The 20,957-nt window shown below is 43.6% G+C and overlaps 1 long non-coding RNA gene across 1 annotated transcript; it reads right to left on the bottom strand.

The window, feature by feature from the left end:
* Positions 1–8,746: 8,746 nt before the first annotated feature.
* LOC129619857 (uncharacterized) lies at positions 8,747–14,104 on the bottom strand. The gene is made up of 2 exons (XR_008698187.1): positions 13,981–14,104; positions 8,747–12,397 (listed from the first exon to the last, which is right to left on the bottom strand). It is a non-coding gene; the product is annotated as an uncharacterized LOC129619857 (long non-coding RNA).
* Positions 14,105–20,957: the final 6,853 nt, after the last annotated feature.

Genomic DNA, 20,957 nt, shown 5'->3' with positions numbered 1-20,957 from the left:
ATTGTTGGTACTATGATTATTATCATCTCTCACCTAAAATGCTTATTTGTTGCTGTTGTTCAGTTGCTAAGTCATGTCTGACTCTTTCTGACCCCATGGACAGCAACATGCCAGGCTTCCCCGTTTTTCACTCTCTCAGTGTTTGCTCAAACTCATGTCCATTGAGTCAGTGATGCCATCCAACCATCTCGTCCTCTGTTATCTCTTTCTCCTCGTGCCCTCAATCCTTCCCAGCACCAGGGTCTTTTCCAATAGGTCAGCTCTTTGCACTAGGTGGCCAAAATACTGGAGCTCGGCTTCAGCATCAGTCCTTCTAATGAACACTCAGGGTTGATTTCCTTTAGGATTGACTGGTTTGATCTCCTTACAGTCCAGGGGACTCTCGCAAGTCTTCTCCAGCACCACAATTTGAAAGCATCAATTCTTCTGCACTCAGCCTTTTTTTATGATCCAACTCTCACATCTGTAAAATGCTTATAAATGGTCCTAAACAGTGTGCCCTTGCTGGCTATCAGAGCTTGTCTTGAGGGACTGGAGAAATGACTGATCCTAGAGAAATCACCACAGTGCAGGTGATCATAGGCTTGTCAGTTTGGTCCTTAGCAACGTAAAATAAGCGAGAATGTGATTTACTCTTGCTACAGGAAATTTACTTCTAAATGATCAAGATCGGTAGCTTCAGAACCTCCTTGATATCAGAGGCCCCTCCTAGGAACCTGAGCAGAGATTCAAGCTTAAAGTTACCCTACACATCTCAGTTTGGAAATCTTATTTCAGTAAACACTTTTCCCCTTATCAGCATAACTTAAGGTGGCTGAATCAGACTAAAGGGAAGGATTTATATTCCTTGCTTGAAGGAGGAGTTTTCTTGCTTTTTCTTTCTCCTGCTAGATGTAAACAAGTCTACATACATAACCCTGTGTGCCAGCAGATTTCTTAAAACCTGAAGAGACTCAATCTTAAGATGAAGACTTTGTGGAGAAAAGTGAAACAGGGAAGAGAAAATACAGGTTCTTACTGACATCGCCGAGTTGCTGAGTCAACCAGCCCTGGAGCCTACCCTACTTCTGGAGTTTCAGTTTTGTAAGGTGATGAGTTTTTTCATAGATAAGTCAGTTTGGCATAGTTTGCTTTTTAATTTTTTAAAATTGCTATTATTTGCCACAAAAAGCCTCCTAGGTGGCCTGTGTAACAGAGCAGGACCCAGCAGGAATGTGAGTTACTGGGGGTAATTCCTGCCAATCATTTTTTTTTTTTTTTAAAGAATTTTTGATGTGGACCATTTTTTAAGACTTTATTGAATTTGTTACCATATTGCTTCTGTTTTATGTTTTAGTTTTTTGGCTCTGAGGCATGTGGGATATTAGCTCCCCAACCAGGGATTGAACTCACACCCCATGTATTGGAGGGTGAAATCTTAACAGGCTGACCACTCGAGAAGTCCCCAATCTTCCCTTTATTTCCCTCCTTCAACCTGATTCCTAATATGAGGCTATTTGTGCTTTGAGTTAGCCTTCCTTTGTTTCTACCCTACCCCATCCCATTTTTTCTAGCTCTCAGAAATCCCTGTTAATCTCCATATAAATATAACATGACCTTCAAGTTGAATTTAAGCTGGAGTCAAATCAAGGTAAAATCTTTGGAGACCCCATCTGTTGGCCTCAAAGAGGAACAACAGATTATTGGGTAGGAAAAGTGTCCTCTAAAATTGCTTCCTGAAGTCAGCCAGATTCTGGGGCAAGATCTGCAAATTTTGTCAACATCACTGCTGCTTCTCAATATTTATAGCCTACCCCAGGCCCTGTTATGCTTACAGAAGTTCTCCTATGTCTTGTTGGTGAGTAGGTGAGGCTGGGTGTTGAATCAATGACACCTAAATGGCTGAAATTATTCCATTTGGGATCTGCTGAAATTACTTTTTCTCAAATTTTTAAAATTTATAATATTTCTTTTTTTTTTCACAATTTGGATTTTTTATTTAATTTTTTTTCAGGCTGGTTTTATTTTATTATTATTATTTCTTACTTTACAATATTGTTTTGCCATACATCAACATGCATCCACCACGGGTATACACATGTTCCCCATCCTGAACCCCCCTCCCACCTGCCTCCCCATACCATCCCTCTGGGTCATCCCAGTGCACCAGCCCCAAGATTCCTGTATCCTGCATCGAACCTGGACTGGCGGTTCATTTCTTATATGATATTATACATGTTTTAGTGCCATTCTCCCAAATCATCCGCCCCCGCACACACACAGAGTCCAAAAGACTGTTCTATACATCTGTGTCTCTTTTGCTGTCTCACATACAGGGTTGTCATTACCATCTTTCTAAATTCCATATATATGGAATTTATATATATTTATATATTTATTTATATATATTTATATATTCCATATATATTCCATGTATACTGTATTGATGTTTTTCTTTCTGGCTTACTTCACTCTGTATAATAGGCTCCAGTTTCATCCACCTCATTAGAACTGATTCAAATGTATTCTTTTTAATGGCTGAGTAATACTCCATTGTGTATATGTACCACAGCTTTCTTATCTATTCATCTGCTGATGGACATCTAGGTTGCTTCCATTACTGGCTATTATAAACAGTGCTGCAATGAACATTGGGATACACGTGTCTCTTTCAATTCTGGTTTCCTCGGTGTGTATGCCCAGCAGTGGGATTGCTGGGTCATATGGCAGTTCTATTTCCAGTTTCTTAAGGAATCTCCAACTGTTCTCCATAGTGGCTGTACTAGTTTGCATTCCCACCAACAGTGTAAGAGGGTTCCCTTTTCTCCACATCCTCTCCAGCATTTATTGCTTGTAGACTTTTGGATCACAGCCATTCTGACTGGCGTGAAATTCAAATACCTTTTCTTCTTCATCTACTGTCTCCTCTCTTTCTGGGATTCTAATTACACATATGCTAGATTGCTTGATACTATCCTACAGCCTAAGGACCTGTTCTTTTTCTTTTACCTTTTTCCCCTCTTTGTTTAGATAATATCTATTGATTTATCTTCAAGTTTGCTGATAATTTCACGTGCTGCATCTTTTTTATCGTGCCTAACCAATGAGTCTTCAATTTCATTCACTGTATTTGTTTGAAAGCACCAATTCTTCTGCACTCAGCCTTCTTTATGGTCCAACCTTCACATCCGTACATGACTACTGGAAAAACCATAGCCTTGACTATACAGACCTTTGTCAGCAAAGTGATGTCTCTTCTTTTAATATGCTGTCTAGGTTTGTCATAGCTTTTCTTCCAAGGAGTAAGAGTCGTTTGATTTCATGGCTGCAGTCACCATCCGCAGTGGTTTTGGAACCCAAGAAAATAAAATCTGTCACTGTTTCCATTTTTGTTCCATCTATTTGCTATGAAGTGATGGGACCAGATGCCATGATCTTAGTTTTTAGAATGTTGAGTTTTAAGACAGTTTTTTCACTCTCTTTTTTCACCCTCATCAAGAGGCTCTTTAGTTTGTGGGTTAATTGACTGCTGTTTCTGTTTACTATGGATTACATTTTCCTGCCTCTTTGCACATTAATCTTTTTATTGTGTACTGAGTCTTGTGGACAATAAATTGAAGAGAATTTAGATTCTGCTATCTTTCTTTAAAGAAAGTTGAGATTTGTTGCAAGCAGTTAAATTACTAGCATATTATCTTGAACCTCTGGAGCCACAGCATTCAATAGAACTTTTGTGATAGAAATGTTCTATATGCAGTCCAATACAATGGACATCAACCACAAGTGGCTAAAAGCATTTAAAATGTGACCAGTGACTGATGGACTGCATTTTGAGTTTTATTTCATTTTAATCAAGTTGCTAAGGCCACGTATATGTAGAGCTTATTGTATTAAATAATGCAGCTATGAAGAACTGGTTTTAAGCTCTGTTCAGGGGGGGCAGTCTATTTGTGCTTTGCCTTTATTTCTAGGGTAAGGCTCTAGTCCTGGGAAGTGATCCTTACTCCTAAGGTGTGCCCTCCGGTCTCTGTGGAAAGTTTTAGGTGTTTGCCATGCCCCCTAACTGGGCAGGAATTGAACTCTAAACTCCATCTCACAGCATAAAGCAGCCGTAGATTAGCCTTCCAGCTGTTGCTCTTCCCTGGGCTCCTGTACCTCACTCTGCCCCTGCGCTGTCCAGGAGTCAGCTGGGGATTGGAGGGAAGTCTGTCCCCAGATTTGGGCACTCCCCTTCTGAGGCACCCTCCTTTCTGGGACTCCTTCCTTTCGAACTTTCAGCTGCTTGTGGAAGCCCCAAAGCCCACCTTCTGCTCCTCAGCCCCAAAGGCTGCCCGTTTCCAGTTGAGCTGTCTCCTGCCACCATGGGAGGAGGTGAGTGCCAGCAGAGGAAATGCCTGATTGGCATAGACCTCACCCAATGGGCTTCCCTTTTCTCAAGGTCATATCTTCTGCAGCTTTAGTCTTCAGAACAAAACCATTTTGGTTGCTCTCCAGGACCTTAGAACAGGTTTTGTTATTGTCCTGTTTTAGGTCCAAAATTTATCATTGTTTTTGGCAGAAGGATTAGTCAGATACTTAGTTGCTAAGTCAGAACTAATCTGAATGGCCAAGACTAGACACTAAAACAGTGAGTTCAGTGGGAAAGTTAGCCTATCCCTTCCTCCTGGCATACTCTCCCTTGTCTCTTTGCAACAGAAAGGGCTCAATATTTGCTGAACAAACATTTGCTGAAACTAAAAATTCTCTTGAAGGAGCCATACTTTGAAGCATTAGCAGAGTTCATAATTTACAAAGGCCAATCCTTTCTCGAAAGCAGATTTTGATATGGGTCAATGAAAAAGAACAAGAGGTTCCTGGGTGTATCTGTCTTCTGATTACAAGTGGCAGAAAACATGCCTCAATTTTGGCTTAAGCAAAAGGAGAACTTGTTGACAAGCCTAGTTTAATACTCCAAGGTAGGGCTTAAGGCATAGCTGGATTTAGGGCTTATATAGTATCATCAGAAGGCAGGGGTTTTGGTTTGATTTTTGTTCCCAGCTCTCAGACCCACCTATCACATTGACAGAATTAATCTCAGCTTCCTGTGACTGCAAGAAGATGGCAAAAGGTTCAGCTGTGCATCCTCTCAAGTGTCCAGTCCAGGTGAGAAAGGGCAAGCCTATTTTTCATAAATACTCACGAAAATCTCACTGCCTTTCATAGGGTCTACCTGGGTTACATGCTTGGGTTACAGGACCAATCACATGGCCATGAAACAGGATGAAATGATTGGCCTAAGCGTGGCTCATCTGCTCCACCTCATAGTCAGAGGGCTGGCAGTTTCAGCAGACCTACATAGGCTGAAAGTGGGGAATGGACAGGTCTCCTGACAAATTCTGCTGTTGCTGCTAAGTCAGTAAGTCATATCCAACTCTTTATGACCCCATGGACTGTAGCCTGTCAGGCTCCTCTGTCCATGGGATTTCCCAGGCAAGAATACTGGAATGGGTTGCCATTTCTTTCTCCAGGGGATCTTCCTGACCCAGGGATTGAAGCCGTGTCTCCTGCGTGCCAGGCAGATTCTTTACCAGTGAGCCACCTAGGAAACCTGTCCTCTGATAAATATCTGGATTCTCATTCACTAGAAGGGCAGACATAACAGAAGCCCACTAAAAAGGTTATTGGAGGAGACTGGAACCAAGGTACCTGGAAGGGGTTAAAAGGTTACAAAATGAGAAGCAGGGAACCTAAAGGACCTGCCCCTTTTCCCACTTTGCCTCTCAGCTCGAGGCTGCTGGAGGCAGGCGCTGTGCTGTGTCATTGCTTCATGGTGATAGTGCTTGGGGACCTGGGATGAGTGAAATCCACGAAGTTTAGATACCACAGCAGTATCTGTAAAAGGGATCAGGTGGAGAATGGCGTTTAATGTGGAATCCAGGCTTCCAATTAGAGGCTTGTTCCACTTGCTAAACTTGGCTTGAGTTAAATGCCCACCGACCTCTTGTCCCTATAGCATTTCATCACTGTGATGAATTCTCACAAACAAACCCTCTCCCCTGCCCTTCCTAATGGTACACACTCTCTATACCATTAGAGGTCTGAATTCTTTGCCCAGACAAATTGCCAGGACCTCCTTTCCATCTCTTCCACAGTAAGGATGCAATCCAAGGGAAAAAGACAAGAGCGCCAAATGCAGCAACGCTGCTGAAGGTTCACTTGACTTGGCCAATGCCTGACCGGCAGCTCCTGCAGTTCCAAACCATCCAGCAGCTTTGGAGGGTGGGGGGAGTGGAGGTTTCCTCTTCTCCCCCTGCTTCCAGGAAAGCAGAGAAAATATAGCAGACCCCAGAGACCAGTGAAAAAATACCTCTGGGAGCCTCTCAATCTACTCAGTCCCCGCTGACTGCTCCTAAGCACATTCTAACTTGAACTTGTTGGTCCTAAGAGAGCCCAGTGAAAGGCTGGCCATTAAAAGAACTCTTCCCAATTTCTCAAAAAATGTCTGAAATGTTAGGATCTCACATTTTTCTACAATAAGCATGCCTCACTTTTGCCACAAGAAATTAAAATAAGTACAGATATTCAAAGTTTCAGGATTTCCACAATGCCTTGCCCACTTTGAAGTTCCCTCTGTAACCAGTGACTGACTCACAGTCGCTGCTCACAGTATTTCAGGCTTTTTCTGTCACTGCAGTTGCGTCTAATCATAAAAAGAAATACACTTCTGGCAAATTTAAGAATGCAACATGGAAGAGACCTCTGGAAAAATTCCTATCAGCTCTTTTATACCCAGGTGCCCTCGGTGATAAAATCCTAGTCTTTTCAGGAAATCAGTTCATTCCTTGCTTGTTTTTATCAAACAGCTCACTCCCCGCTAGTCTCATCTTCTTGATGAGATGGTCCTTTTCAGGGCAGAAATACTCTGATTCCCTCCTCTTTCTTGCCCTCCCAACACTCACCCAACTTCTTCACTTGCTCTGCATCCTACCATGCAGAGGACACCTGCCGCTGACCTCATTCGCAACTTTGTTTGTTTCCCCGATGAGATTACTGGGCAGGTGCTGTAGTCTTTGGTTTGCTGGGCAATTGGCTCTACACAGTTCCGTGACCCACGCCCTGGATGGTGGGACATCTCCATTATTCACGATAAACTAGAGGTACAGTTACCAGCAAGGTTCACCTCTGAAACTTGTTTAGCCAGTTTCCTTCTTTCACTGAGCTGTTCCAAGACGGGCACATGCAGATTGACAAAAACACTGAGAGTTTCTGTGTTCCCAGGAACCAGTACCACCAGAACAAGCCCAGGTCTCTTGCTGAACTATGATTTTCGATTCCTCTACCCACACTCCCTTTCCTACAAAGCTATGGACCATCACGTTTTAATGCAGTGCTGAGTTGCTAACAAAAATGGTGCGTTTTGTTTTTTTTTTTTTCCTGAATGTCAAACAACATATGATCAAGAAGCAGGCATAAAATATCAGAAAAACAAGTGTATGCTGTTCCTGCCTGGCATGCAAACGCACAAGTGGCTGGGCTTTAAAAGCTTCCATGTTCACAAGAAGTCCTGGAGCATTAAAATTGATGCTGGGGATTAGGTTGCCTTTTAGAGCAGCAGAATCTGTATAAGCGAATCCTCCTGGGCTGAGCCATTTTCAGCCCCGGCATATAAAGCTGGCTGGCCATGAGTCGGCCTTTGTACACACACGCACAGTATTTAACTGCACGTGCAGCAGGCCCCAAATTAAAACCATATTTTGTTAGCACCACATGTTCCAGACTTGACAGTATTTATCAAAGGGGAAGCTGCTGGATTTACTGAAAGGAATGAATTTCATCAGGGTCTGGCAGACCCAACCCTGATAGGGAGTTGTTCTTTTTCTGGCAAGTGGTACAGTGGCTGTGGGCACAAGGCTGTCGACCAGCTTTGGGCACCCTTTGCTACCAGATGTCTCTAGGGCCTGCCTCCCCACAGCCTGGGCCTCATGGAACATCATCAGCTCCACAGCTGTTTGTTCTTCAAGCCCCAGTTTGTGTTCCTTTCTCTTGAAAGGAAGGTCATTTCTTCCTCCCCAGATCTCTCCAGCATCACTTGGGGCTGGGATGGAAATGCAGAGTCCCAGGCTCCACCCCAGACCTCTGCATCTGCACCTATAGGTGTCTTGTAAATGCATGAGGGGCGGGGGTTGTCACAGTGGTGGGTGCCATGGGGAGGGATCCTTCCTGGCCTCCGTGGGCGGGAGGGAGCTGGGCAGTCTGCAGTGCGCAGCATGGCTCCACAGAAGAAAGACTTGGCTCATACATCATGTGACTCTCCAAAGTGCCACCAGGAGGTCAGGAAGCTGAAAAACCTTTATTTAATTATCTAAACCTGGAACCTAATTCCCCTTTTCCACAAAGACACAAAGTGTTGTTTACACAGTTTCAGTAGCCAGTGAATTTTCTAGGAATTCAACTTCTGTGAATTGAGGGAAGACTGTTTTGTTTTGTTCAGAATTTTACCTTTGTTCTTCATTTTGGAAACACATCATTGACAGGAATGCTGCTCATAGCACTTCAATCTCCAGGACAATATATCTGTATCAATATGCTCTGGTAGCTGTCCCCAGAACAGTGATTTTATATCTGATGACTTCATTTGTTTTTGGTGTAAATGTGCCTGAGCATTTATATATTGAAATGTTGTTTCATTGCAAATTGATTTTATTTCTTCATATCAGAATTAAGCAATTCATTATACAGATTTTGAGTTAGTTTTATTATTCATGGATTCTATTTTAAGAAAATAAAGCCATTTTAAATTATTAGAGAATATTGGGATCTGATAGGGCTGAGAATCTTGGTGCTACATCCTTCAGTTGGCCCTTATTACATGCTATCTAATCACCTTAGTTGTATTTTCTCCCCTACTAGATTATAAATATTCTTGAGGTAGAACTGATAGTTTATAAATTTGACATTCTAGACACCACTTAGTTCAGTATAATGCACCCACTGAGCATTAAGTAACTGATCACATGATTACTTTGAGGCAAGTTCCTCACCCTTCACCACATCCCTCTAATACTACTGAGTCCCTGCTGTGTGCAGAGCACCAGCAGCCTGGCTACAATAGTCATTAAGAAAGAGTCTGGCACACAGGATGAGCATAAAGCTTAACACAAAAACTTCTGAAAAAAGTGGAGGTCAGAAATGGTCCACAGGGGAAACAAACAAAATGTTATGAGGTTGTGGAGAAGGAGACAATTCCATGTACATATGCACATATATAGTCTAGAGTGACAAATGCATGTATAAGTTCCTTTGTGTGTTTTATTTAACAGCTGACCACCACCATCTTGGCCCCATTGAATTAGAAGCTTTTTGAGAGCCATGCTCAAGTCCTCTAATTCCTTTGTATTACTGCCAAGCTTCAGTGTTGCATCAGACAAAATCCCTTCTATTTCTTGGGACAAAGTCCACAGACATACAGTCTTTTCAATCTCGTGTGATAATATGATTGTGTGTGTGTGTGTGTGTGTGTGTATGTGTGTGTAGGCTCGATTGGCCCCATGGTCAGCATCTGGATTTTAATCTGTTGATAATTTGGAAAGGTCATTTTACCACTCTGGTGGTCATTTTCCTCATCAGAAAAGATGGATCAGATTGATGGTTCCCAAACTTGACTGTTCCTGGGGAGATTTTTTTAAATATAGAAATCACTGGGCTCTACTCCCAACACGTTGAGAAGACTTTGAACGTAGAATCCAAGTAGCTATAGATTTTTAAAGATATCAAATAATTCCAGTAAGTGACCAGGTTTTCTTTCTTTCTTTTTTGGCCATGTGGCATGCGAGATTTTAATTCCCTAACCAGAGATCCAACCCATACCACCTGCAGTGGTAGCTCAGAATCTTAACCACTGGACCACCAGGGAAGTCCCTGGCCATGTTTTCTTTTCAAACTTTAATGGGTATACAAATTACCTGGGAGATCTTAAGACATAGATTTGATTCTTCCACTCACGAGTGGGGCTTGGGAGTCTGCATCCTAACAAGCTCCTAGGTGACACGGATGCTGCTAGTCCATGAACCCTATTCCAGTGGCCAAGAATAAAAGACGTGTAAGTATTTTTCAGTTGAATACTCTCCATCTACATCAAGGCGGTTCAAACTGTAAAGAATCTACCTACAATGCGGGAGACCTAGGATTGATCCCTGGGTCAGGAAGACGCCCTGGAGAAGGAAATGGCTACCCACTCCAGCATTCTTACTTGGAGAATTCTTTGGACAAAGGAGCCTGGAGGGCTACAGTCCATAGGGTTGAAAAAAGTTGGACATGACTGAGCGACTAACACTTTCACTTCACTTTCAATGTTATACAACAGGATTCTTCATCCTCTGGGTTCTAACACCTGATGATTTGATGTGGATCTGATGTAATAAAAATAGAAATAAAGTGCATATAAATGTAATGTGCTTGAATCATCCCCAAACCATCCCCACCCTACCCCTAGTCTGTGGAAAAATTGTCTGCCACGAAACCAGTCCCTGGTGCCATAAAGGTTGGGGTCCACCATTAAAAATCATCTTTTTAGTCCATGTTTTAGTGTAAGATGACCTAGCCAAGTTAAATCATCATGGTAGAGTATGGAATCATTTCCTTCATTTATAAATTTTAAGTGCTACTTTGAAGTAATCTCTGGAGGATTTTTTTCCTCTTAAGTTAGCATACACTGTACAACATTGAAAGAGTTTTCAAAAATCCTCAGACTAGAAACAATTTTTCAACCAATCAGCAGACTTTGAACTGACCTTCTGTGGTACATGGAGCTCAAAGTCGGTGTGATCTGAATGTCATAGAAGGTGCTCTCTCTTCCTGAAACCTCCCATGGGCTGGCATATGCCTGAAGTTCCTTTAACAGAGGACAGAGTCTCTCACTCACTCTGTAATTAGTGAGGAGGCTTAAAATATCCCTGAGGAGGGTAAAGCACTGACTTTGCATCTTAGCAGAATAAAGAAATGATGCAGGAGATTTTTCAGGGAAAGAGGTTTTCACAGGAAAGAGTTGGATTGGGGGAGGTAGGCTGGAGCAGAGAGTGGAAAAGATGTATCAGAAAGGTAAGCCAGGGGCCTGAAGTATGCTTGACCTTCTTCATAATTTTGTCAAAAGGAAACTGAACTAAGGGTTTTCAGAAAACAGCAGCAAGCCAGGAGAGCCACCACATTCTTAGGGGAGGCAGCGGAGGCAGGGTGGAGAGTGGTCTCCTCCTAAGGAACAGATATCTCTCCTAGTTCCTTTGTTCATCTCCTGCATTCCCATGAGAAGCTCTCAGGCATCATTCTGCTGAGTTCAGTTCAATCACTCAGTCATGTCCGACTCTTTCTGACCCCACAGACTGCAGCACGCTAAGCTTCCCTGTCCATCACCAACTCCCGGAGCTTGCTCAAACTCATGTCATCTTTCTGCTACAGTCATCTCTCTGCTACATGCTACAAATTCATGTCATCTTTCTGCTTCAGTCCTGCAAACAAGCAGAGGAGTGGATCCCAAGGAGGAGAAGGGTCAGGATGAGGAACATTCATGGGGTCTGAACTGACCAAGTGTGTTGCGGGAGGGAGAGGGTCCGCAGGAGAACTGAGGTGGCCACTAGGAAAAGGAAGGTGGATGTGACCTAGAAGAGAAGGGGCCCCATAAAGCCAGATTTGCCTCCAACACTGCATAGAGAGTCTCAGACTCAAGTACTTGGCAACACAATCTCTTCCCAATCTCCTGCAACTAATCTTGAGGTCATGACTGCCAGTTTAAGACATGTAAACAAGGCCAAGGAAATGGACCTTTCTTCCGGTAATTAAGACACTCAGTCTCTCCTACATACTTGTGACACTCAAGGACACCCACTGTCAAGGAATCAGTGAGGCAGCTGGAAGATCTTTGAGTCTGGCTGATGCCCAGGCTGGATTTGCCTCTGCACATAGTGGCCAAGCATCTAAGAGCTGGAACCATCTCTAAGAGCAGGAGACAGACTCGGCACCTGATAGGCTGTTAAGCTGTGAAGAGCTTGCTCCAGCCACCTCCCTCTCAAGAAGTATTCTTTTAATCACCTTTCTCAAAAAGGGAGGGAGCTGCAGAGAAGCATACAGATCACATGGGTTATTGAGGTGGAGAGGAAAGGCATTCTAGATTCAAATGATAGCTCTACATCTATAAGCCACATGATTCACTGAATAACAACTGACACGTGGACACTCAATTCAACAAAAACGGTGGGAGAGAAATTGTCCAGGGAAGCCTGTAGGAGCATGGCCTGACTGAGCAGGGCCATCCAAGCCTATCACAGAGAGATGAGTGCAGGGTCACTGGTTCTTGCTGACTCATGGCAAATGGACAGGGTCTCTTCTCAGGGCCCCTGGGACGCAGGTTGCCCACCACAACTCCAGAATGAAGTCCATTTTTGAAGGACTGAAAAGAGAAGGATAAGAGAGGAGTGTTACCTTCACTAACATTAGAAGTCCCCTTAAAATCCTCCTATACTGTTCTTTGAATGTAAATTGGTACAGCCACTACGGAGAACAGTATGGAGGTTCCTTAAAAAAATTAAAATAGAGCTACCATCTGTTCCAGCAATTCCACTCCTGGGTATATATCCAGAGAAAACCACAATTTGAAAAGATAATGCAACCCAGGAAGACTCAGAGAGTTCACTGCCATAGGCCTATGTTCAAATCCTGGTCAGGGAACTAAGATTCTGCATCTGTGAAGCCACCAAGAAAAAAAATATGTACCCCAAAGTTCACTGCAGCACTGTTTACTATAGCTAAGATACTGAAGCAACCTTAATGTCCACTGACAGAGGAATGGATAAAGAAGATGTGATACAGATATATAATGGAATATTACTCAATCATAAAAAGAACAAAATAATGGCACTTGGAGCAACATGGATGGACCTAGAGGTTATCACACTAAGTGAAGTAAGTCAGAGAAAAACGAATATCATATTAAATCATTAGTAGAATATATAATAGATACTCTACATTATATCATACGTGCTTAGTCGCTCAGTCATGTCTGACTCTTTGTGATCCCATGGACCATAGCCTGCCAGGCTCCTCTGTCCATGGGGATTCTCCAGGCAAGAATTCTGGAGTGGGTTGCCATGCCCTCCTCCAAGGGCATCTTCCCAACCCAGGGATTGAACTCAGGTCTCCCGCATTGCAAGTAGATTCTTTACCATCTGAGCCATATGTAGAATCTAATTTTTTTTTAATGATATAAAAGAATTTATTTACAAAACAGAAACAGACTCACAGTTTTCAAAAACAAACTTATGGTTACCAAAGGGGAAACATGGAGGGGGGAGAATAAATTAGGAATTAAGGATTAACACACACACTACTATATATAAAATAGATAACCAACAAGGACCTACTTCATAGCGCAGGGAACTCGACTAAAAATTCTGCAATAACCAATATGGGAAAAGAATCTAGAAAAGAATGAATATATGTATAGCTGAATTACTATGCTGTATACCTGAAACTAACACAACATTTTAAATCAACTATACTCTAATAAATTTTTTTAATAAGAAGTCACCTTACCCAATGAGACCAAAATCCAAGGTAACCTAAGGATTTTGACACTAGAATGGATGGATTTTTAGATCATTTAATTCACACTCATCATTTTATAGGTAGGAAAACTGAGGCCCAGCAAGAGAAAGAGGTTTGTACAAGTTCACAGGTAAATTCTCAGCAGTGCAGAGTCTAGAATCTGGTTGTCTCGGACCCACTCTGCTCCCTTCCCCCAAGTGCCTCCCCAGAGAATGCAGTGGCTCTCCTGGCTTGTTACAGTTTCCTGAAAACTCTGTGTTATCAGAGATCATATTCCCTGACCCTAATTTCCTCAGCCCTCTAGGTGTGACTGGATGAGGCTCCCATCCATGCTATCCCAGCTCCAAACTTGAAGACTGGTGGGAAGAGGGTTCTTGCCAAAGGACCACTATAGACTCAAAGAGACAAACCTTAGCCTCATGAACTTACACCACTTCCTTGAGAACTCCACTTCCAAGTTTAGAGGGAGAATTGAAAGCTCTTACTGGACCCAACTGGTGGGCTACACCCCACAGGTCTGCAAGCCTTGTAGTTGCCCAGCCGAAAGACAACAACAGAGACATCAGCAAAAGGTCCTGGAGCAACCTCCCACCAGGGATGGCAACCAGAGAAGAAGAAGCAAGGGAGAGAAGGAGGCTACCATCAATAGGTGGAATTGATGTCAGGTTGGCTCATCAGTTACCCAGGAAACCAGTGGCAGGGGCAGGGGCAAGCATATAGGCAGTTACTTATTAAGCCTTCTAAATAAGAGGATTGGATAGTCATGTGAGTGAAGCAGGGACGGGTCCAGCAGGGGATGAACAGAGAGCAAGAGAACAGCCATCTTGAATGGCCTGATCATAAACCAACTAATTCAGCACATGCTAAGACCAGCATGGGCGTGAGTCGGTACAAGGAGGACTCTGGAGCCATGACTGGTTCTACATCCTGTAGTTATGATTCCACCATAGAAAATATCAGTAGCCTCCCATGGTTGGACACAAGTAGGGGCTGTACATCCCCCGCCCAACAGGCTTGCTGCCAAGTGGAGCTGTTGCAATAAATATAAGCCTCAACTCAACAAATTCTGTCAAATGCAGGGACATTTGATAGACAGCAGACAAAATTAATTAAAAATGATCTCATTGGTAGTTGAGAAGACATGTTTCTCTTTTCTTCCTGCATCTCTACCACTACCCACCCTCCAAAAAGTCAGCAGAAATGCACAGGCAAGAGGGCTTGCTGTTCTCAACACCGTCCTTAAAGGGTGCCTTCCGCAGGCATCCTGTCCATACAGGGTGATGTGTTCCAGGGACCCAGGAATGTGTCTACCCAGAGCTCATACCTCACCTTCTAGGCCAAGTACCCAGAGACCTCCCTGCCCAAGGGTCCTGAACTCACCTCCACAGCCTGCACAGGCCTCTCCCTGGACTCTGAGTTCTGAGGATAGACTGACCCATGGCTGAGCTCACACCTAGACCTGAGGAATGAACAGGGGACAGCTCTTCACAGAGACCTGGGGAGTCCTCAACATGCGAGACAGAGTTGAGTGTGGGCTGAGAAGGGGGAGCCAAGGGGAGCAAGTGAAACTTTGAGGGGCCTGAGGATTCTATATTCAGTCTGGGCATTCTGAGTCCCTCTGAAGACGTACTTTTCAAGACAAGAGGACAGAATATATTCTCTAGTATAGTTTTTAGGTTAGTTTAACAGCTTTAAAATTATATTTCAGTTCAGTTCAGTCACTCAGTTGTGTCCAACTCTTTGTGACCCCATGAACCACAGGCTTCCCTGTCCATCACCAACTCCTGGAGTTCACCCAAACTCATGTCCATCGAGTTGGTGATGCCATCCAACCATCTCATCTGTTGTCCCCTACTCTTCCTGCCCCCAATCCCTCCCAGCATCAGGGTCTTTTCCAATGAGTCAACTGTTCGCATGAGGTGGCCAAAGTATTGGAGTTTCAGCTTTAGCATCAGTCCCTCCAATGAACACCCAGGACTGATCTCCTTTAGGATGTACTAGTTGGATTTCCTTGCAGTCCAAGGGACTCTCAAGAGTCTTCTCCAATACCACAGTTCAAAAGCATCAATTCTTTGGCGCTCATCTTTCTTCACAGTCCAACTCTCGCATCCATACATGACCACAGGAAAAACCATAGCCTTGACTAGATGGACCTTTGTTGGCAAAGTAATGTCTCTGCTTTTGAATAGGCTATCTAGGTTGGTCATAACTTTCCTTCCAAGGAGTAAGTGTCTTTTAATTTCATGGCTGCAATCACCATCTGCAGTGATTTTGGAGCCCCCCAAAATAAAGTCTGACACAGTTTCCACTTTTTCCCCATCTATTTCCCATGAAGGGATGGGACCAGATGCCATGATCTTAGTTTTCTGAATGTTGAGCTTTAAGCCAACTTTTTCACTTTCATCAAGAGGCTCTTTAGTTCCTCTTCACTATCTGCCATAAGGGTGGTGTCATCTGCATATCTGAGGTTATTGATATTTCTCCCAGCAATCTTGATTCCAGCTTGTGCTTCTTCCAGCCCAGCGTTTCTCATGATGTACTCTGCATAGAAGTTAAATAAGCAGGTGACAATATGCAGCCTTGACATACTCCTTTTCCTATTTAGAACCAGTCTGTTGTTCCATGTCCAGTTCTAACTGTTGCTTCCTGACCTGCATGTAGGTTTCTCAAGAGGCAGGTCAGGTGGTCTGGTATTCCCATCTCTTTCAGAATTTTCCAAGTCTATTGTGATCCACACAGTCAAAGGCTTTGGCATAGTCAATAAAGCAGAATTTGGACATGTGTATTTGGACACATGGTATATGGATCTCCACTTGTACTCTTGTCCCATTCTGCAAACCTCTGTTGGAGGCAGACTTTTTGAAGTGAACACAAAGACTGGGCTCCTCTGGTTAATGGGTGGAGTGGGGGGAGGGTAAGAGCCATCCTATCCCTGGAGACACCACACCAGTGGGCTCCAACCCCTGGCTCTACATGAAGACATAATAATGAGCTTGCTGATTTTATAAGATTTTTATTTATTTATTATTTTATTTCCAGCTGTATTGGGTCTTTGTTGCTGCATGGGCTTTTCTCTAGATGCATCAAGCAGGGGCTCCTCTGTAGTTGCTGTGCGCTGGCTTCTCTTTGCATTGGCTTCTCTTGTTGTGGAGCACGGGCTCCGTAGTTGCAGTTCCTGGGCTCTAGAGCACAGACTCAATAGTTGTGGTGCAAGGACTTAGCTGCTCTGCGGCACGTGGGATCTTCCCATATCAGGGATCAAACCCTTGTCCCTGCATTGGCAGGCAAATTCATCACCACTGAACCACCAGCAAATCTGGGGCTTGGTGATTTTTAACCCTTATTCACACAAGGCTATTAGTCTTGTTATTGTATAAACACATATACCAAACACATACCAAAAAATCTGTGGGTTCTACTAAATCAAGAATTACTTCTAGCATTTTTATGCAAATAATGCAACCTAAATTGTTGACAGAGACCAGAATTGACTTGCTTATTTTATCCACTAATTAACCCACCCTGCCTGGAGAAGGAAATAGCAACCCACTCCAGTGTTCTTGCCTGGAGAATCCCACGGACAGAGGAGCCTGGCTACAGTGGATGGGGTTGCAGAGAGTCGGACATGCCTGAGTAACTGAGCGCACACACACCAAGAGTGAAAAGGATTAGGATTTACTTGTTCATGTACATATCACATTACTCATGCCAGGGTATTTAAAATAAATACAAGTGCCTCACAACAGCCAGCCTCCCAGGGTCCCCCTTTGTTCCTCAGCTGGACATACCTAGGATGGTGCTGTGGGTCACAGCCCCCGGGGTGAAGAGTGGGCCAGCCCTAGGAGCCCAAGACTAAGGGGCCCCTGGCTTTTCCCCCCTGGAGGAGCCATGTCAGCCTCCAGAGGTGATTTATATCACTGTATCAGGCAACAGTTCTGCCACTCAACAAGCCACATGCCCCAGGTCTATCTCCAGGACTGGAATTATAAAATATTCTCCCATATAGTCTCTCTTTTTTCCAATGCCAGTGCTCCATGTTAAGCAACTTCCCTTTATATACACTTGTTTTACAGGAACCTAAGAATTTTCTATTTACATCCATTTAGGGATTTATGGGGCTTCCATGATGGATCAATGGTAAAGAATCTGCCTACAAGGCAGGAGACCCAGTTTTGATGTCTGGGTTGGGAAGATTCCCTTGGAAGAGGGCATGGTAACCCTCTCCAGTATTCTTGCCTGAAGAATCCCATGAACAGAGGAGCCTGGTGGGCTGTGGTCCATGCGGTCACAAAGAATCGGACACAACTGAGCATGCATGCAAGCCAGGGCTTATGAGCTGGCCTGGCCAGGACCAACTACATGCTGATTTTCCTACCCTTTGCTGTGGTTACTCTTCACATAAACTTGGGCTACTCTAACAATTGTTTTTCAGCATCCTCTGGACTTATAAGAAGGTGACATTGAGCCCAAAACACAGGATCAGAGGTAAAAGCTGTGACATTTAAAAATTCCAGAATTCTCTCCAAAATTCTGTAGTAAGTCAAGTAGAACCCCAGGTTAATTAACTGGAAAAAAAATCTGTATCATTTAACAACAGACAGTAGCAGATACAAACCTTAGTCTACAGATATGTAAATATTTCTTTATTTTTCTATGCAACAGACAGTAGCAGATACAAACCTTAGTCCACAGATATGTAAATATTTATTTTTCTATGCATGCTACATGCTAAGTTCCTTCAGTCATGTCCATTTCTTTGAGACCTTATAGATTATAGCCTGCCAGGCTCCTCCATCCATGGGATTCTCCAGCAAGAATACTGGAGTGGGTTTCCATTTTCTTCTTCAGGGGATATTCCCCACCCAGGGATTGAAGCTGCATTTCCTATGTCTCCTGCTTTGGCAGGTGTGTTCTTTACCACTAATGCCACCTGGAAAGTTCCCTTATTTTTTCTATAATCCAACTTAATTTCTATTTTAGCCCTCATCTCATGAGAGGAATCAAAACTTTACCAATCTGAGGTTATATCTTTGTTCTAGGGCACAAAGGGCTATATTGTGGTGGGGTCGGGGGAGGATTAGGGAAGACACCTAGTCTTTGTCATCTGTCCACATGTGTATCTGCTGAGACCATCATCATCTCATCTGACCTTGACCATCATCCATGCAGATGGCAGCTGAGTTGCCCTCACTCCTACTCACTAAACCCTTTCAAAGCAGCCACTCTGCTTGGCCCCTCCGAGCAGCATGGGGGTAATTCCCTTGCTCTCAATCCATGCTGTGGCATGGGGAAGTTTGTGGGGCTGTTTCACAGCCCTGTCTGCCAAGACATGCCCCAAATCCACTTCTTAAGGGTCTTGCCACTTTTCTAGGGCTCCACCCTAGAAGTAAGGGTCAGGTTCCTCTCTCCAGTCTCACAACCTAATTGGTGGTTCTACCATAGGGTTCCATTTCCAGCCACCTGGGACACACAACCCTGCCTTCAAGAATCCCTTAATGACTATACAGCTCTTGCTTTCCCTCTGCACCTCTTCATCCCCCAAATTCCCCAGAGACTGGAGACAGGGACCTTCAAGTGAGGCATCACGTCTTCTCCAAAATCTCTGGTGGATGTCAGAGTCCTTCCTTCACACAGGGGCTTAGACTTGAGAAACTCAAAAGCCAACAAAACAGGCACCTATATGCCTATTATCTGTTGAGTATCCATCACTGAGGTGATGAACACACACTAACCTTGCTTGAAGGAGCAAGGAGATGAAAGGTCAGTGAGAGGTGAATAAAGAGATGTTGGGAGAAGAAAGACTACTGGTATTTCAAAAGTATAGCCTAGAATAATACTAACAGATGATAGAATGGTCTTTCTAAAATACAGATATGATGATCTAACTGCTAAGTCACTTCAGTCGTGTCCGACTCTGTGTGACCCCATAGACGGCAGCCCACCAGGCTCTGCCATCCCTGGGATTCTCCAGGCAAGAACACTGGAGTGGGTTGCCATTTCCTTCTCCAATGCATGAAAGTGAAAAGTGAAAGTGAAGTCGCTCAGTCGTGCCCAACCCTTAGCGACCCCATGGACTGCAGCCTACCAGGCTCCTCTGTCCATGGGGTTTTCCAGGCTAGAGTACTGGAGTGGGGTGCCATTGCCTTCTCTGCTTCAAATCCTCCAGTGGTACCACATTGCCCACAAAGGCGGTCCAGAATCTTCACCTTCAGAGATGTGAAGGCAAGGTTCACTGAGCTATTCGCCTGGAAGATCTACCATTTGCATCAGCAGAGAAAGCAAATATTCACGTGGCCTACCTTACTACTAAAGCATCAGATCCTGGGACCAATACTAACAATTTCCCAAACAGTTCTGAAACCTGGCTCTGACCTCTCCTTGGGCAAATATTCTGACCTAATTTTAGAAGATCCTGTTTGACTTCTTAAATCAAATATTCTTATCCTTCATGCACTATGGCTGATCTGAATCAACCAACATGAACAAGAGCAACATTTAAAAAATACCCCAAGGTCAATTTCAGTGTTGTCCTTCTCTCCTCCTTTCTCCTTGCCAGATTCTGGCTTCTCTTTTCCAAAACATGCCTGGAGGACCTCCTTCTCCTGAAGTCTTTGTCTCCATCGCCGACTCAATTCTTATCACACTATGGCTGTGTGAGCGGCATAGATCCTGTCTGTTGCAGTTGTGTATCACGTTGTTTTTCCCATCTTCTTTCTTTGATTAGCCTGTAAACTCTCCTGGCTGAGGCCTGCACCCCCACATCTTTGGCAGCACCCCAACCTCTTAGCACAATGGTCTGCACACAGAGGGAACATAATAAATTTTGCAGTGTGATATCTGGGTCCCTACTTCAGCTGCTGCTGGGTAATCATTATCAGTAAACAAATTAGTTATCAGTAAAACAGCCAAAGTTTCCAGAGGGAAACATTTGTATTAGGTTAGTGCAAAAGTAATTATGGTTTTACACGGTTGAACTTTGCCATTTGATATTGGAATACTTTACTAAACAAAAGTGGTTGTGTTTTACATCATTTTAATGCACATTTCTTGCTTTATATTTTTTTGCTAATGACTTGTTACTTGCTGTTTATTTTATATTTATTTTAGACTATAGAAATGATGTTAGATAAAAAGCAAACTCAGGTGATATTTTTATTCGAGTTCAAAATAGGTCATAAAGCAGTGGAGATACCTCGAAACATCAACAATGCAGTTGGCTCAGGAACTGCTAATGAACATACATTGAAGTGGTGGTTCAAGGAGTTTTGCAAAGTGGTGGTTCAAGACGAGAGCTTGAAGATGAGGAGCGTAGTGGGAGGCCGTTGGAATTTGACAGCAACCAATTGAGAGCAATCATCGAGGCTGATCCTCTTACCACTACACAAGAAGTTGCAGAAGAACTCAAT

This window comes from Bubalus kerabau, chromosome 9 (genome assembly GCF_029407905.1).
Source record: "Bubalus kerabau isolate K-KA32 ecotype Philippines breed swamp buffalo chromosome 9, PCC_UOA_SB_1v2, whole genome shotgun sequence".
Lineage (NCBI taxonomy): Eukaryota > Metazoa > Chordata > Mammalia > Artiodactyla > Bovidae > Bubalus > Bubalus kerabau.
This window is presented reverse-complemented; position numbering and strand designations above follow the sequence as displayed.